This window comes from Bacillus rossius, assembly GCF_032445375.1.
Source record: "Bacillus rossius redtenbacheri isolate Brsri chromosome 9 unlocalized genomic scaffold, Brsri_v3 Brsri_v3_scf9_2, whole genome shotgun sequence".
Taxonomy (NCBI): domain Eukaryota; kingdom Metazoa; phylum Arthropoda; class Insecta; order Phasmatodea; family Bacillidae; genus Bacillus; species Bacillus rossius.
The window spans coordinates 4125315-4144704 of NW_026962013.1; the positions used below are offsets into that span (position 1 = coordinate 4125315).

Here is a 19390-nt window from a genome sequence, read left to right on the forward strand (position 1 = left end):
GTGAAATTAAAACTTAAGAAATTACACTGTATACTTAAAATTAAAGCAAGCAATTTTTGAAAGCAAAATGAATGAATAATCTTTAACATCTGAAGAATCACACGAAAGCAGATACAGTCTACCATTACATGACGCTGTTTACAAGGTCACAAATCTAATAATTGTTTATGACATTTTCCTGCTAGAATTTTAAAGGTAGATAAAAGTTAATTTCTGCCGAAAGGTTCTAACCCGGAGACAAGGTCCCGATATCACTTCATGAGGGCGGTACCAAAGGAATAGGACACAAGGGTCCAAGTAGAGGCGACTGAAAGAGAAATTGTGTACAGCCCCACTGTGGGCTGGATGTAGGTGATTATATATTTCTGAAAATAAAAAATGATGAGTACAGAGTGTGGGAATGCACACATACATTTAAAACTACACATTGTCTAAGGATATACCAATAGACACAACTAAATACACGCAATGAAAATATGTGAAAGTTTTTCAGATTCGGTATCCTTAGCTTTTTTTCTCCAGCCAAAAATTCCTTTTGATCCTTGCTTTCTTGCTTTTTTTTTTTTTTTTTTTTTTTTGTGAGAGCGGCTCGGAGGTGGTTTAGACCTCGGCATGGCGCACGGAAGAATATTCTCAACGACTAACAAATGCACTTCACTAAAGAAAACACAAAATGCGCGCGATAGTAGTGTTTGACGAACGCGCAGTAGCGCGGTGCGGCTGGTGGGAGCTCCTGGACGTAGTTCCAAGCAATGCCACCACGAGCGCCAGTGGACGGACACGCGGGGACGAAGGTTGCGCAGGAACGAAACACGAAGTCGGTTACTCGCGCGAGAGCGACACACGTCTCCATGTATTCTTACACCACAGCTGTATTTTTCATCGTATATATACAAATCATGTATCAGCGTAAAGTGAACAGACATGGCTGTATCCTCTGGTAATATGATTCAATAATACCCCTATTATAATTTCATTTTCTAAGTAAACTGCAACCATTTTTTTTTCTGTTCAAATGACCATAATTCTTAATAGAATAAAAAAAATAATCTTCTGGCTCTAACCAAATTAAATCTTCAGAGGATAATGTTGAAAACATTTACAATAAATATATCTTTAAACATTACTAAAAAGAAATATAAGTATATCGATATGTATGAATGTATTTTGGACATTAAAACTTAAATTAAAAAGTTTAATAGAAGTAGTTTTGGTTTCGAAATGTTATTAAACATGCTCTTAACACATACTTGTTACATATATATGACTAATATCTCACATAACATTGCCTTTAATGACATGTCCGACTCCCTTGAACACCCTTAAACAATAACATTGAATTCAGTTTTTGTACGTACATATAATAAATAAAAAAAACCGTTCGAAAACTATTTAAAACCATACTTTAACATTATGCATTAATAAAATACGTATTTAAAATACATTTTTTCGTGCTTTAATTCACGCTGGTTGTTGGTATTATTACATTACATAGTGGTGGTTATTCGAGAAAAAAAAAAATAAGGAAAGAGGTTCAGCCTGGGAGTGAAATCTCTCTCTACTTCTATACTCCTTGGGTTAAAACGTGTATACACTTAGAGTTTCCTCGATGGAAAGGAAAACTTGTGGCTGGTGTGGGCGTGGCAGCGTGACGCCTGGGGAACAGCCGGAGGGGGGGGTCCTTGTAGTGTGGGAGGGGGGCAGGTGATAGTTGCCGGAGGGGGCAGGGGGGATCCTCGCCTTCCGAGCAACAGTCGCCATCTGTCCCCGCGACGAGCAGCAGAGCAGAGACCCGAGCCAGCACCTGCCCCCGGTGAGTACAGCTGGCGGGGTCGTCGGGACAACTCCTCCGTGATAGCACGGACCTGCTGCGCTGTCCTGTACGTGGGTCAAGTTGGCGACCACACTTTCGAATTTCAAGGTCAAAATTTGTCAAAAATTAGTGCTCAATTTGTGCTAAACTTGATGTAAGTTTTTGGACATACGCCATTGCTAAAAACTTTTTCTGTTGAAGAAAAAATAAAAAATAAAAATAAAGAAATATATGAATAAAATCCAAAAATGGCAAAAAACACAAAATTAAGCAAAAAATTGCTGTTGTCAACAAGGATATAAACACCAATTTGGAAAATATAATATCAATTTGTGCTAATTTGTGCCGTAAAAAAGAGAATTTGTGCTGCATTACATAAAAACTTACAGCCCTTGATATGTTTGAAGCAAATTGACAGTTGGCAACCACACATTGGAATTTCAAAGTCAAAATTTGTCAAAAATTAGTGCTCAATTTGTGCTAATTTGTGCTGTAGAAAACAGAATTTTTGCGGCATTACGTAAAAGGTTATAGCATATAGTAAGTTAGTCGCCAACTTGACGTCAAGTTGGCGACCAACCAAGGAAAATATCAATTTTTTTGAACTGAATTTCATGTCACGAATTAGTGCTCAATTTGTGCTGCCAGAAGCCAAAATTTCGAGATGATCGCAACGTGAACAAAAAAGTTATGTCCTCGCTGCTGTAGCGAGCCTTGCAGAGTCCTTAGTCTCTGTCCACCGGCAACCAGGGGCAAGCGTGTTAGGTATCTGCTGTGACAACAGTCCGATAATCAGCCGAAGAAAAGGCTTGCCGTGTGTTGTGTAAAGTACAGGTAAAGTGTGGGGGCAGGAAAGCTTGTAGTTGCACCTCGGTAAAACGTGGCTGTTAACCTCGCACCAGGCTGGGGGCTAGTATCTTTGAATATATATACTGTATAGAAGTCGCGAGTGGATAGGATTTACTCTACTTTTTCAGAAGCGTATGATGAGCAGCTTGGGAACTTCACCGCTGCAGTGCGCTGCCGTAACGCCCTGTATCGTCTTAGTTGTTATTTACACGTTAGAGCGCAGCGTTGTCGCCTGCTGTCATACCCCGCACCCCTCATCCATCATTCACTGCAGCTCAAGGTCGTTCAACCCGGGGGGGGGGGGGGGGAGAAGGGGCGTTAGAAGAGTTCGACACTTGTCTGCTAGGGATCACCACAAGTCGATGCCCTAGAGATGGTGGCGATTGCGGCGGTGAATTAACTAAATACCTCAAAACCGTATTAGAAATTTTAACCTGGGCTGGCGACTTCTATACAGTATATATATTCAAAGCTAGTATCCAACCAGCAGCCAGCATTTAAGGCCCCTCATGTCTCTCGCGCGAGTGCTTGTCGGGAGTGACAAGTCGACGCATTCCTGCGGGTTTGCTGACGGACCAAGTCCTGGCCCAGGACTCGCCGAAGCAGTGCCACGCCTTAAAATTCTGTCAGAGGAAATATCAATCAAACATGGTGGAATTCACTGCAGTCATTTCTAGTCTGTACTGAATATTTGGTGGATGATATTTCACTGATATAAACCAATCTTCCAGCCTGAAAAATTATCAGTTTTACATTTCTGGTATGATTGTTCTGTCGACCGTGCTAATTTCAGCATATTACATCTCCGGTGAGCTAGGAAATCATCATTAATGACTTAAAACCTAAACTGGAGAAACTCATCTCGACGCCGCGTCAGGAGAAGGTAGAGGCACCTTGTGACCCTTCAACCAGCTCTGACGCCGTCACAGGTCTGTTGCTTACGGATCAATTTTCACGTCTAACATTGAAGTATGCGAATATATCACGACTGTCCCATATATCTAACGTCGTGAAAGTAATAACTGAATATTGTTCTACAAGTTATCCTGTCTTAGCTAATGTATTAAATTTAATGAGCCCTTTTTTCATGTTCTGGTTCATCGAGTAGAAACACAGACGTAGCTGTCTGATACAATATTTCTGTTTTATAGCTAAGATACCAAACATTATGACAACGAACGTAGCTCTATATTCTCATGGAAAACTTTATTTCAACAATTATGCAGATTTTTGAAAGAAAAATTAACATATAGTGCTTCACATTTCATAAAATGAAGTTAGCCATGTCCAAGCAGTTCCGTATAATATGTAATCTTGTGCACGGCTCGAACCACGAGGCGACCGCAGGACAAGCTAGACTGGGCCGTGTAGCGCGAGGTGGTGGGGGCTGACGGACTTGACACGGGGCTTGACACGGGCTTGACAAGGGCTTGACAAGGGCTTGACACGGGCTTGACACTAGCTTGACACTGGCTTGACACTAGCTTGACGCGGGCTTGACATTGGCTTGACACTGGCTTGACAGGGCTGAAGGGCTGGTCGATTCCGCACGAGCGGTGACCAGAGCGGCCTTGCGACGTTGGAAGCGCGCCTTGCGGACAATCTGATAAACGTAATCTCAGTTTAACGACCTCTGATTCGCAGGCGTGCCTGATCGCAACGATTAACTCATTATTCGGTAGCTCATTCGCGAGTTCAGCGATTAGTGGGGGGGAAAATCATTGATAGTCTTTATACGTAGCAGAACAATTGAAAATTCAGAATTTTTTTTTAGTTTGAAAGGTTTTAAGGGGTACGTATACGAGAACTTTATTTTACATACCTAAAATAGGATAAATAGTGCCGATACAAATAGTTTTGCAGTAAAATAAATATAATGAAATGAATTCAGCGTTTTAAATTTCTTGTTTCTTCACAAAAATAATTGTTGAGTACCACATCATTGTTATAAATAGCCTATAGGGAAAGTCGTTGGTTAAATATAAAGAAAAAATCATTTCGACGTGGTTTGGAAGAAATAGAACTCAGGTGCAGCATTTCTGAGTCTCTTTGCAAGTTAAGTTTTGCTCAATTTACTGATCGTCACAGTTGTACAAAAATCTATGTGTCCAAGACACTGTAACACTGTCAGAAAGTTTTCGATAATACATTGGTTGCGAAGTGCTTTTCTTATGTTGTGAAATTGTATCTCGGTTATGAGTATACTAATTTTATTTGAATCATTATGTTTGACATACGCCATTGCTAGTACACACTGTGTGTCGTAGAGAAAAACTGAACAACGGACAATCAAAACATGTAAAATAGCAATGGCGTATGTCCAACACACAGTGATATAGGTTGTGACCATAAACCAAACGAAATTTTGATTATTTGCTTCAAATAATTATTACTGGATCACGCAAAATTTAACTTTTTTTGAAAAACTAACGTTTCTGGGATATCAAAAAGGTATATAGCACACGAATCTTTCTGTTTTGAGTACGCACGTGAAATGCTTTGTTTTGGTGGAAATTCATTTGTTTGGGTTCTGCATTCTCGCCACTTCAAATTTAACCGTCAAATGCGACGAAATTTTACGTCATTGTTATGCGCCAAACACACGCGAAGCTCCTAAAAGAAACGGAATGATCGTAATCTGTAAACGACGTTTTGAAAACGTGAGAGAATCACGAATGGTATTCAGTTATATAGGAAACTTCCGTTCAGCGCAAAGCTGAGCCCGGGGTGTATGGAATACTGGTGCAGTTAGTTCGCGATCTGCCATTAGTTTCGCTGAGCTTTGAAGGGCCACGCCCAGGAGCCAGACTTTACTACATGACGCTGGTCCAACATAACGTTTGGACTTGATGTAAGCTTTTGGACATACGCCATTGCTAAGCACATGTATGTCTGTAGAAGAAAACTACAAAGAACCCAAAAGACAAAAACACAAATTAAGCAAAAAATTGCTGTCGTCAACATGATATAAACACCTCATAATATTCCATAACGGGAATATGGTCAACAAACAAAGAAAAACAAAGAAAAATGGACTAAGAGAACGAAAAAAAACACAAATGATGACAGCACAAAAATATTGAACACAAAAAAAATCAGCACAACAGTTGAAACGAGACAAAAACACGACAAAACGAAAAGACGAACCAAAGATAATATAACGTTTGGAATCAATCTTCCCGATTTCGTCAAGAGGCGGATTTGAATGGCGCTTTGGTGAGACGCTGGTCTTCAATTCTGGAACACCTGGGTTCAAACTCTGGTCCGACCATCCCTTATTTGAGTTCACCGAGCTTACTCGAGTCACTCCAGGTAAGTCGTTGTGGCTGTAGGTCCGCCAAGTTCTTTCTCATATTTTCCTTAGTTGCGTTGTTCTGTGTTTCAATATGTATTTGTAGACTATTTTTTAAAAAAAAACTAAAACTGGCATCAAACTTTAAAGTAATTTGTTGACACGTAAGATTTTCAGCTGGCATTTTAGTCTAATATAACATGTGAATAATTTGGTAAAATATTTTTTTTCTGACATTCCGACAAGGAATAACAGTTCAAACTTGAGAGTGCGGTGTTGATTGATATGAGAAACTGATGCTTTGTCTAATATAATGGAGTTAATAGTCCAACTTTAAAACCTGTCACAATCGCTGATAGAGGGAGATAATATTGTAGACTTTATCTCGGAGGCGCCAATCAAAGCTGTGTTGTCTTGGCCGCTCGCGGCCCGAGGCGCTAGCGTGAGAGAGAGAGAGAGTGAGTGAGACAGTGAGAGAGTGAGAGAGTGAGACAATGAGTGGCTGTGGTTGCTGAGGCGCGCTTGGGCCGACGACGACCACACAGTTGCAACGAGAACTGTGAATGTAGACAAACAAATCACCGTGAACAAAGCTGCGACGAACAGAGATGATTTCCAACCGAACACGCAATCAGGACAACACAATGACAATAACAGTGGAGCACAAGAGAACACAGCAATAAAAATAAAAATAAATCGCAGACAAACATGTTAGGCTTCAAGCAATGGCCTGGATCCATAAATAAATAAAAAGTTTTTAAATCAAATCTTTTTTCACTGCAAGAACCTTTAACGAAAAAAAAGGGGGGGGGGTTGTCTGTAAAGTCGGTTTACGGACGACAATTTTACGTGATAACGTCATAAGAAAACATTGATGAAAAATTGCATACTTTTTTAATTTTCAAATATTATTTACAGTTTTTTTTTGCAAATTTAATTTAACTAATTTGTTTAAATATAATCACGAACAATAATTAGTTAAAATAAACCCTCCTTAACGTGTTTGATAGTATAGAAGATTTATTTCCTCGCACGGTGGTTGGCCGGTTCTTGCTCGCTCGGCTCAGGCGGAACGTGACAATTTTTTTCGTGCGTGCAGCCGGTGTTCGTCGATTTATAAGACGTTATCGCGTCAAAATAAATGTCTTAATTTAATTTAAATATTTTGTTTAAATATAATCACGAACAATTAGTTGAAAAGCCCGCCTTAACCGGTTTGATATTATAAAAAGATTTTCTGGCACGGTGGTTGGCCGGTTCTTGCACGCTCGGCTCAGGCGGAACGTGCCAATTTTTCATGCGTGCAGCCGGCGTTCGTCGATTTATAAGACGTTATCGCGTCAAAAAAAAACAAGTCTGAAATGTGTGTTTCATTTTGGCAGCAACACCCGGAGTGTAGTTAAAGAACTGTCGCCGGCCGTGCGGGAGCTCTCACGCGGTGCGACCCGGTGGTCACGTGACGCAACAGGGCGAGCTGCCGCCGGCGGTGACCTTGAGCCTCGTCCCCGGGAAGAACCACGCCGCGGTCACGACTGCCATTCCTCGCCGCGGGAACTCCTGCCTCTGTGTTTCCTCTCTCTGCGGCCATCGCGGAGGAGCTGCTGTGCGCTGGATGTGCGCTGGATGTGCACGCCACCTGTGTTCCCAGGTAGGCGGGGCACCTGCAGAAACCTTGCTGCGTGAGATGCAGACAATATCGCGCAAGCTGCTAGTCTGCCAGTCTGCCAGTCTGCCAGTCTGCCAGTCTGCCAGTCTGCTGTTGGCAGTTCCTCGCGTGCGCGCTCGTCACAGACCGTGACTTGCCCCGTCGCTCGGCCGCTGTGGCACGCCAACTTTCCCGGACGCTCCGCGCGCCCCTGGCGGGGAAACTCGGAGCTACCATCCCAGAGAGAGAGAGAGAGAGAGAGAGAGAGAGAGAGAGAGAGAGAGCTTTGTGTGGTCGCGGTGTTGTCCCCGCTGTCCGGGCGGGAGATCGGGGAAGGCGTACAGCAGTGCTGATAAAGTCTCAGGGCTCAGGACACAGCCAACTGTCTGGTCAGCTGAGCGCGGTAGAGGGGCTGAGGCGGCGACTATGCTGGGTTGGTGGCCCCAGCCGCTGGTCATTGCCGAAGCCCTAATACCCTCCCGATCAAACAACTGGGAGCGATCCCTCACAGTTCTGTTTACTAAAAGCTCTGGAATGTCTAATCATAGCGAACTGGAACGCTACTCCCACCCTACCCTGATAGGTCGCATATGTGGGAGGGGAACGTGAGAATGCCGGCCGTAAGGTCGGAATGATCTGTCCGGGCGAGAATCCATCTCGCATGTACAGTCCTGTGTGATTGAACACTGAAGGGGATATATAATTAGTTAATCATCCATGTCTACAATGTTCTACTGGGTGTAAAATTAAATAATAATTCTCATTAAACCATTAATGGCGTATGTCCAAAAGCTTACATCAAGTCATGCACTCCCATTACACAAATATTTCAAAGATAATATCAATGCCCGGTATGGACCCGGTACGCATATTTCTCTGAGGAAGTCGGAAAATAAAATGATTGATCTATCACAATGTTCCAATAACTTGACTTTTCTCTGTAAATGTCGCAGTAAGGGAGTCATTTCTGGGTGACTCACAGTCAAATCCCCGATCAACAGCAAACAGGCTCGACAGCTTGGCAATGGCGTATGTCCGAAAGCTTACATCAAGTCATGCACTCCCATTGCACAAATCTTTAAAAGATAAAACCATTAATGAAAAAATTTCCATTTGCATCGCAAGCGCAAGACTAGCAGTTATTTGTGCTGCAAGTTCCGCGCACTTTGTAGCGGCGCCCTGTGAGCTCCAATAAACTGTGAGAAATTGCACTATTACAATCGTCTAGAGTTAGATTTTTTGGGCGAACTCTTGCGTACTCCGTCTGTACTTAGTTTTATCTTCAATTATTTTTGGTGTTTAGCCTCGACGGAAACGAACCTAATTAACTGGCACTATTTTTTCCGAGTACACAGAGGACTGAAGGTCATCGTAAAGGTGAAATTTTCCAGTCCCTATTTATGGCAAACCAGTAAACAACATTAGGGTCTATCGGGCTGCGTACCTGGCAATCCTTCCCCTTTATGTTGATCGTGACATACTTTCCAGTTTTTCCAGTCATGCCAGTGGCGAGCAGTTAACGATCAGAAAGAAGTTGTGATACAATCTAACACGACACTTGCTCAATGTAGGTAATGAATTTTCAGTAATTACATTCCACTTCCTGCTCGCCTCTGCTCGGGTCGTGCTGACGTGAGACCGTGTTCTGAGTTGACTGGCGTGGCTACTGAACGGCCTGAACACGGGAGGGGCGAGCGAGGAAGTGGCTGGATGCCTGCTTGGCTACGAACCCCGCAGGACAGTTGCGAAACTACTTTCTCTCTCTCTTTCTCACTCTCTTTCTCTTGCTATTTCTTTTTCTCGCTTTCTCTCTTTCTCTTTCTATCTATTTTTCTCGCTTACTCTCTTTCTCTCTCACTTTCTTTCTATCTCTCTCGTTTTCTCTATTTTCCTCTTTTCCCCTCTTTCTCTCTCTTTCTTTTCTCTCTCTCTCTCTCTCTCTCTCGCAGCCGAGGTGCGGTCTCCACCCGACCTACGCACTATATCTTCCAGAGCCGGGGAGCTGTTGGTGAGATATAAGCTGTCGTCGCTGTCTGCCGGCATGACGTCACAGATGCCGAGAGATTCCCTTCGTCAGCAATCCTGCGTGGACATCCCTGCACTTGTTAGATGATCCTTCAGCATGATCAGACTTCGCCAACGCGCGCAGTTCATTCTAGAGATAAGCTTACTGCATTTCCTAATCACAATTGAAGGTTGTGTCTCGGAAACATTGTAGGTAGCAGCAGGAGACAGGAGTATAAAATGGCTCCCCTGAGCGATGGGGTCGAAGTGTGATAGACATCAGGGTTAGAGACCTTGAATGACGTCACGGCCAAACCGACTTCATGTCACGTCAATGTCATATTGACCGTCGACATCGGGAGCCACGCTCGGGTGCCTGAGACGAGTTCTCATTTCTCGTGTTGTGATGACGAACAGAGTTGAAGCATCCATCAGAACCCTGACATCGTGGATGTCAAAGAAGTCAAGGTGTTAGATATGCACATTCATCTTGGCTCTGAAGGTTTTTGTGCATTCGAGCCAAGGTCTCCGGGTCCAGCGATGATCGGCACACACAGTGTTTATTCCCCAGGCAAATATTAAACATTATAAAAATCGCAAAAAAAAAAATATTTTCTTCTCAACTTGACAAATATGACAGTTAAAAAATTTTAAGCTATTTACTCGTTTAGCATCTTTTAAGAAGGATGTCCACTGTAGACATTTGCCGTTTTTTTATTAACACGCGAATAGTAGTAATGTTTACACGTTCGTGTTTTCAAAATGTCTCCGTTTTTTTTTTATTGTTCACGTGGAAACTCACTCGTTGCTTCCAAGATCGTTCCAAATTGTTAGCCAATACGCGGTTCGCTCGCTGATATTCGTTTAGCTTGCTTAGATATCTGGTCACGTGAGTAGTGCATCGCGTCTGTCCCGATGTTTTATACATACGTAGTTGTATAACTTCGACTACATCGTTATTATTCGCGTTATTAAAATTAATTAATTAAGGGGAAACGTGGTTTGAATCTTTAAAAAAAAAAATTGGCAGTCTGTAAAGTCGGTTTACGGACGATAGTTTAACGTGACATCGTCATAACAAAATATTGATGAAATATTGATGAAATGATTGCATACTTTTATGAATAAAATTGAATCATTTTTATTGAATTATCACTATTTTGTATGGATACAAAGAAGGAGTGAAATGAAATCTACAATTTAATTGATAAATTTACTTTTATTTGCACTCATCAATTCAAATATGTTTCTTACTTTAACGAAGAGATTATTGTTGTATCTATAACTTTTTTTTACATGTTTGCTATTTAACTTCTTCCAATCTGTGTTATTCTGTTAAGGTTAGGACTATGATGGGAAAAGTAGGAAACGAATGGGAGTGTTTCAAGTTTAATGTGCCTCGAAAAAAGTCAAATCGATGGTTGTTCCAATCGAGTGGAAGAGAGATAGATGCGGCGCAAGCGTACAATGAGCGTAACGGGACACAGCGTAACGGGACAATGTGCGTAACGGGACACTTTTTCGTGCGTGCAGCCGGCGTTCGTCGATTTATTAAAAGTTGTCACGTAAAAAAAAAAATACACGTCCGGAGCATGTAGGCGACAGCCGCTCACTTCCACGGACCACGACGAGGCGCTAACGAGTCTGTCTGCGCAGACGAGAGCCGCGCAGACGGCACTGCGCATGTGCGAACCGGCGCCAACGGGCGTGCAAACACATCAGCCGGCCAGGGTGCCAATTGTCACACCTAGCCCGCTCGCGGAGACCACGCAACGCCTCACTCGGGTCGCCAAATATTACAACTGTCTTCTCTTCAGGGAGACCAAACACAATATTGATTTTTTTTTCTGATGAAAGAAATTCGGAATAAAAATTAACCAATGTTTGCCAGGTTTAATGACTGAACAAACATTTAGTATCACTTAACGATTTCGATAACCAGTGTTAACTAAGTTTAGCTGTATATCTTTCAATCTTCAGATTTTTTGTTTTGAGAAAAATGCCTGCCCCTTGTTAATACCGAGTGGTACAAACACACAAGAATATAACAGATGGTTATCTGCAACCCGGTAACATTAAAATTTAAAAACCCGCTTGAAAACAGATCCAAAATCTTTGCAATCCAGCGAGTTTGATCAGTTATCGCCCAGGCATCACAACCAACCGCCAAATGCGGACTAAATATTAACATCTTGCAAAACATCAGTTGCTTGTTTGTGTTTTCGGCCCACGGCAGTCGCCGCTCTAGGGCGAAACTGCCATACAATGACGTCACCGCAGTCACAGATGAATTCCCCGCCGAGTGAAGCGAGACGCCCGCTTTGGAGGCCGGTGTTCGACTCTCTGCGCCGACAGCTGCTCGTTCCGTCCACTCGCTCCTTCCACTCGCTCCGTCCACTCGCTCCTTCCACTCGCTCCGTCCACTCGCTCCGTCCACTCGCTCCTTCCACTCGCTCCTTCCACTCGCTCCGTCCACTCGCTCCTTCCACTCGCTCCGTCCACTCGCTCCTTCCACTCGCTCCTTCCACTCGCTCCGTCCACTCGCTCCGTCCACTCGCTCCGTCCACACATCTCCGGAAAAAAACAGAAGTCCGTGCTGCCTATGGCCGAGGCGTCTTAACATCCGAGATATTTTAGTAACCCGTACCATGAGCAAAATATTTCATGGAAACTCGAGTCATCCAACTTGTCAAAACGAACATGGCCGTCCTGCTTTACTCGACAAAGCACGTCGGCAGGTGTCGGAAGCAAAGAGCTGACGGACGGCGTGGCGGGAAGCAGCGGATGGGCGCGGGGTCCCCGCACTGCGAGCTGTGGTCGTGCACACAGGTAACTGTCTGGGCAGCTGAGCGGCGACCATGCCCTGGCATCTAGTCGGCGCCGAAGCCCTAATACTACCCTCCCGATCAACAACAAGGAGCGATCCCTCACAGTTCTGTATATTGGTTGTCTGTAAAGTCGGTTACGGACGATAGTTTAACGTGACAACGCCATAACAAAACATTGATGAAATTATTGCATACTTTTATGAATAAAATTGAATCATTTTTATTTTAATAATAAAAGAATAAATACTTGAAATTATACTAGTAATCAGATTTTTTAAAATGCAAGAATAATTAACATTTATTACCGAAATTTTTGTTGAAATAAGCAATGAAAACCATATTAACTTTTCACTTCACTTTATAAAAAATAGTCGACGAAACAGTTCACGTGTAGATATAAGTTGTGTGCTGCCGATGTCTTTCTTCTCCTCGGACGCATAGGCCAATCGAGTGGAAGAGAGATAGATGCGGCGCAATCGTACAATGAGCGTAACGTGACAATGTGCGTAGCGGGACCCTTTTTCGTGCGTGCAGCCCGCGTTCATCGATTTATTAGACGTTGTCACGTCAAAAAAAAACTCTGGAATGATTAAAAAACTGAACTGGAAGTTACTACCACACTACCCTTCAAGGGCGCATATTGGGAGGGGAACGTTGAGAAATGCCGGCCGCAAGGTCGGAGTATATCTGTGGTCGTCGCCTCGCAGGACTCTGCCCTCCGCAGTTCTTGGGGGGGGGGGGGGGGGGCGCGAGCTGTTTCTGTCTGCTGGTCGTGCGTCGCAGATAGTGGCGTCGTGTGTCGTCGAGCTATCGCCGCGCTGTCCACAACCGCGGAAATCACTCGCAACTAACTCCGCGTGCGTCATCAAGCACGACGTCGACTGCGCAGGTCCTGGCTTGTTCCTGCTCGTCGAGGTCTGGGGGATCTCACTTTCCAGTTGGCATCCCTGCTGTTGCTACGAGTGTGTGGCGTTGGTACTCATTTCTCGTGCACTTTCCAACGACAACTTTTTTTTTTCTGCTGTCGCCACAGAATATTTGTTAAAACAAAAACCTATCTGCCAGGTGATATGTGATGGTGACGATAATTATTTTTTTCGAAGTTGTTCTATAGGCGCGTTACGGAAAAATGATGAGAGTGAATTTTTAAGATGCGCGCGCACCATGCAACGAAATTTTCACAGGAAGATGGTGGAACTTACCTGTATGAACATAAACACACTTATATAATATAGTCACTTTCATAAAAAAATAGGGGGCATGCCAATTGTATTGTTGTGACAAATGGAACTTTAAGATAGTGAAACTGCCCTAGAAAATATTTGGTAAAATAAAAAAAGTTAAAGTAAAAAGTAATTTAAAATTGGGAAAACGTAAGGATAGTTTTATACAACAACTTATATATTAACTCGACTGTGGATTTTGTTTTAACTTTTTAAATTACGTATTACTGGATTACACAAATCGTGCTTTAAGAAAACAAATATATAAGCTGACAGTTTGAGTCACCACTGTTTGACATAAAGGCATAGAGCGTGTTCGCAACAATCGGGTGGTTTCCTTAAATCAATCTTTAAAAATTATTATAGAGCTTAAATTCCGGATGAGTATTCGTGTTTACTGTATAGTATAGAAACTAGTTTGTAAGATAAAGAATTTTAAAAACTTCTTAAATTATGGGTGACGTATTAAGGGAGTGAATTTTTCCTAAGTCGGCCACGGAAACTGTAATGATACTTGACGCAATATCTCCACATTCTGGAAAGTCAGGGAATTTACTTGAAATCACGGGAAAAAAAGTCTATGGAAATTCCACAATGCGGGAAAAAATTCGTCCTCGAGTCTACCACCATCCACACCGTGAACGTATTTTTTTAAAAGATAGTGTACTATGTATTGCATAGTCATACCCACTATCAAATGACATGCAAGATTCTGTTTGAATTTTTTTTTTTTTTTTTTTTTTTTTTTTTTTGCATTTACAATTCTAGGTCAGCTTTGGAGATGGGGTAGGCTGGTTTTTCTGTAATTCTTTTCGACTCAAGGACATTTTGAAATTCTGGTCGTGGAAAGTCCGGGATTCGTGTGGAAAACCTGTTTTTTCTAAGAGGATCTCAGCTTCGCGGTATCGAGACGTCACGTGGCCTGCCAGCGCTGACGTGTGTCGGCCAATGGGCGGCCAGCCAGGGCGTGACGCAAGCGCGCTGGTCGGCGAGTGGGCCAGTAGCACAGCTTCTCTCTCCCTGTGTGTCGCCAGTGCCGAGGCGGGAGTCGGTGAAGGCTGACCGAGTGTCAGCCTCTGTAGCGCCCGCGGCGTCTCAACTGCAAGCCCGCGCGTGTTGCTGACAGCCGTGAGTGTCCTTCCGCTCATTCCTGCGGGCAGCCTTCTTTTCACAGACGAGACAGCCGAAACCCGAAGTTCCCCGAAGTTCGTGCTTTTTTCCCGTATCTTTAACGTAGCTATCCTAACCAAATCAACCGTCCACAATGTTTTAAAGTATTTATAATGTAGCTAACCTAACTTAATTGACCATTACTATCCTTTTATCAACACCGCCATATTTATTTACAATGAAACAAAAAAAAACCGAAGATGCACGATCGGCCGTTTGGCTCTCTCGTCTGTGAAAAGAAGGCTTCCCCATTCTCGCGTTGGGGGACATTTGATTGGGAAAAGGCGTGTGTACTACTTATGTACGCGCGCAAGACGTTTACTTCGTTTTGATTTTAGATACTGAACTATTTTGAAAAAACAATTAATTAAATAAATACTCAGGATTCAATATTAATATATAAAATTAACTATTCAATTTTGTAAAATAATATATATAAATTTTAATCCATTTTAAAATAATGTAATGATTTATAAATTATACATACGGGAACCTATATAAATAACTTGTAAACAGTTTATAAACACACAATGCGTATAATAAATAATAATAAATAATAATAAAATATAAAATAAATAATACATATAAACAATGTTCATCACAAATATTCCCCATAAATAAAGGTTATCAATTACACGGACCAGTACTCAATAAAGATCACTAAGTTTCTGAACGCAACACACACATAGGTCCACACCCACCGCTAGAATTCGCTACCGGAGCAGCTACGTCGACTATCGAATCATTCGATTTGCAGAACGAAAGGTTAAACTATAAAATGAAACGTATTTTTATTAAAAACAAAAAAATGACTTGAAAAAAATAATCAAATCAGGATTGGACTTGATTATTTGACAAGGAGTATTCATTAAAATACTGCCTAACTTGTTAAAATTCATTAAAAATATAATAGGCCTACATTATAGTGTCCGCACACGTTATATGACTATAAATTATTTAGTTTTGAATGATAGCTTACTCTTACTGATAAAGAATTTACCTGTAGTGAAGCTAGTAGGGAATGCTACCAAGGACCTAAGCTCCATAAAATCTTAAGTTTTGGTGAAAGGTTTATTTGTAGACACAAAAGGCTGACTGGTCATGCACATTTAAAAACAAAACAACAGTCAATACTTTAACCCATAAAATTTTTATAAAAGCTATTTCATATATTTCTTTTTCGTAAATATATTATTATTCCTTAACCATGATAGCATTAAACAATATTTAACCTGCAGTAGCTTTGTTACAGAGTATTATAAATTCATTTCTTTGAGTCTAACATTTTTAAGAAAACCTTTAAAACTCATATTTTACTTGTTTATGATCATTTGGGACCCATAAAGTTAACCTTTACATTTAGTTGATAATTAATGCATTATCTGTAAATATAAAACTTTTTTTTATTTATCTAACTAACGTAAATAATTTCGAGGTTGCAGTCTGACGGTGAACAAAATAAAATTTAGGTCACATGACGAAAGATTCTTTTGCTGTGTTTTGCCGAAGTGAATTTCACATGACAGAAATATTAGAGAAGAAAGCTCTCTTGAAACGATGAGTTTACCCCCATGGCTGCTGGGAAGATGGGAAGTCTTCTTTTCACAGACGAGAGAGCCAAACGCCCAATCGTGCATCTTCGAGTTTTTTTTTGTTCATTGTAACTCATGATAACTAATGGTCAATTAGGTTAGGTTAGCTACATTATAAATACTTTAAAACATTGTGGACGGTTGATTTGGTTAGGATAGCTTCATTAAAGATACTGTGAAATCATGTAAACAGTTTCCTAGCCCAGGATAGCTACATATTAAAAAGTTATTTGCTAAGCAACCATAAAATGATTTTAGAGTATTTTTAATTTATCTATACTTACCTAATATGACCAACCATCCACAATGTTTTAAAGTATTTATAATGTAGCTAACCTATCCTAATTGACCGCAAAATTGAATGCCACGCCGGTCTATACATTGAGATAGAACGGGGGAAAAAAAGCGAGCACGAACTTCGGGGAACTTCGGGTGTGGCTTTCTCGTCTGTGAGATGAATACTTTCCTGGGAAGATGAGGAAACTCCTCATGCTCCAGACAGCTGACAGTTATTCACTTAGTGAACCACGTGGCCGGTAACAGAAACAGAATACAACCACACGGATAACATCCGGGTGGGGGGGGGGGGGGGGTTGTTGGTCTGTAAAGTCGGTTTACGGACGATAATTTATACGTGATAACGTCATAAGAAAACATTGATGAAAAATTGCATACTTTTTAATTTTCATATATTATTTACAGTTTTTGCAAAATATAATTTAAATAATTTGTTTAAATATAATCACGAACAATTAGTTAAAAAGCCCACCTTAACCTGTTTGATATTACAGAAGATTTTCTCGCACGGTGGTTGGCCGGCTCTTGCACGCTCGGCTCAGGCGGAACGTGACAATTTTCCGTGCGTGCAGCCGGCGTTCATCGATTTATAAGACGTTTATCACGTCAAAACAAAAAAATAAATACGTCGATAGCTTACCACTTGCGGCGGTAAAACAAAAGGAGGTGGTCGTTCTGACCTTTGGCATGAAGCCAACGTCATGGATAATAGCTCAGGAAGACTGTACCTACATCGCTAGACACTTCTGCACTTGGAGTAAAGAAACAATCATCTAGTTGTTTTCTTAACATTAGCACATTTTGTAAAGTTCTTTGTCCATAAGAGTTCCCGGGGGTATATTAAAATAATTCGAAGATAATATGCAAATAACAAAAATTAGCTACGCTGATGTTGCAGTGAAGTTACAATAACTGTATAGTTTCATCACACTGCTATTAAATACAAGGTTAAAACATGCAAATTTAAGACATAAAAATTGCAATAAATACATTTAACTAACATTTTAAATGTCGAGACCAGTTCGCAATAAAATAAATTTAAAAAGATAAACGAAGTCGAGAATATGCCACACAACAGCTGTACAGTTGCACACTATCAGTATTATAGATTTTTATTTTTATTACATATGCAAATTCTTGGAAAATAATTTCTTAACAAACGTAATAATTTAATATTACTTTATGTATAGAGGATCTAGGTCCATATATTATGAAATAATTATGTGGACAGAGCTATATAATTAATATTTTAACAATACTAAACACTAAAAAAAGTAGTCATATATTTGTGTAAGGGCTATTTGTATAATTTAGTAATAGTTAATTTAACAAAAGTTAAAAGAATTTCTACAGCTACGGTTTTAAACCACTTTCCTTTAGCTTATCAGCCGAACGCTATAATCATTACACTACTAACTACTAAGCCTACAAGGAAAGGTGTATAACGACGACAGCAGAGATGAACACAGCAGGGGAGTCAGGCACCAGTTAGCCGCGAGAATCGAGGGTTATGGCCCCAGTGAACATGAGAATAAAGAAAAAATTTGGAAAGTAAATTTCCAAATTTTTGACGTGACAACGTCTAATAAATCGATGAACGCCCGCTGCACGCACGAAAAAAGGATGACTCATTGTCCCGTTACGCACATTTTCCAGTTACGTTGTGTCCCGTTACGCTCATTGTACGCTTGCGCCGCATCTATCTCTCTTCCACTCGATTGGAACAACCAATCGATTTGACTTTTTCGAGGCACATTAAACTTGAAACACTCCCATTCGTGTCCTACTTTTCCTATCATCGTCCTATCCTTAACAGAATAACACATATTGGAAGAAGTTAAATAGCAAACATGTATAAAAGTTATAGTTAAAATAATCTCTTCGTTAAAGTAATAAACATATTTGAATTAATGAGTGTAAATAAATGTAAATTTATCAATAAAATTGTAGATTTCATTTCACTCCTTCTTTGTATCCATACAAAATAGTGATAATTCAATAAAAATGATTCAATTTTATTCATAAAAGTATGCAATCATTTCATCAATGTTTTGTTATGACGTCACGTTAAACTATCGTCCGTAAACCGACTTCACAGACAACCAATTTTTTTTTTAGACAATTCAAAATATCTTATCATCTTTAACACAGGGGAGGAGGCTTGGAAAAGGTAGTGGATGGTTGAGGGTGGGGGGGGGGGGGGTTGTTTTATCAATCGAATGAGAGCCATATTTACCTTGCCAGCGAGTCACTACAATGTTCCAGGCATGACTGTACTGTCCCTAAAGCCTTCTCTCGTCCCTCCTCAAACACAGCCTCCCCCTGTGTTGCCCGGGACTGAGGGACAAGCCAAACCGCAAAGCGAGAGGACAGAGAGCAGAGACAACAGAGCTCGTGATCACTACTTGCACAAGGAGTCAGCCTCGCATTGACGAGTCCACCGCAGATTCCGCGCAGGGCAGCCCCCTGATCGGACTTCATGTCATCAATGTACGAAATTCAAACGAACACCAAAAATACGTGGTTTTTTCCAAATGAAAATTATGTAAAAATTGTGAAACGACACTCCTTTACGCCGAAAAGGACCGTTGTCACAAGATGAGAAGTACTTTGATAACACTAAAGTGCACACATTTTTTCCAAAGAAAACTCTTTCTGTTCATAAGTTAACTAAAAC

At 41.1% G+C, this 19390-nt stretch overlaps 1 protein-coding gene across 2 annotated transcripts in view; it reads left to right on the forward strand.

Moving 5' to 3' along the window:
* The first annotated feature begins 1766 nt into the window (after positions 1–1766).
* The window catches only part of LOC134542798 (fatty-acid amide hydrolase 2-like), a 48110-nt gene continuing 30486 nt past the window's right edge, over positions 1767–19390 (forward strand). Inside the window, exon 1 of one of the 2 annotated variants that reach the window (XM_063387332.1) lies at positions 1767–1813. The gene's annotated coding sequence lies outside the window, so the exon portion shown is untranslated. Of the gene's footprint in view, positions 1814–14456; positions 14783–19390 lie in introns of those variants that run through there. The other variant, XM_063387331.1, reaches the window with a different exon arrangement.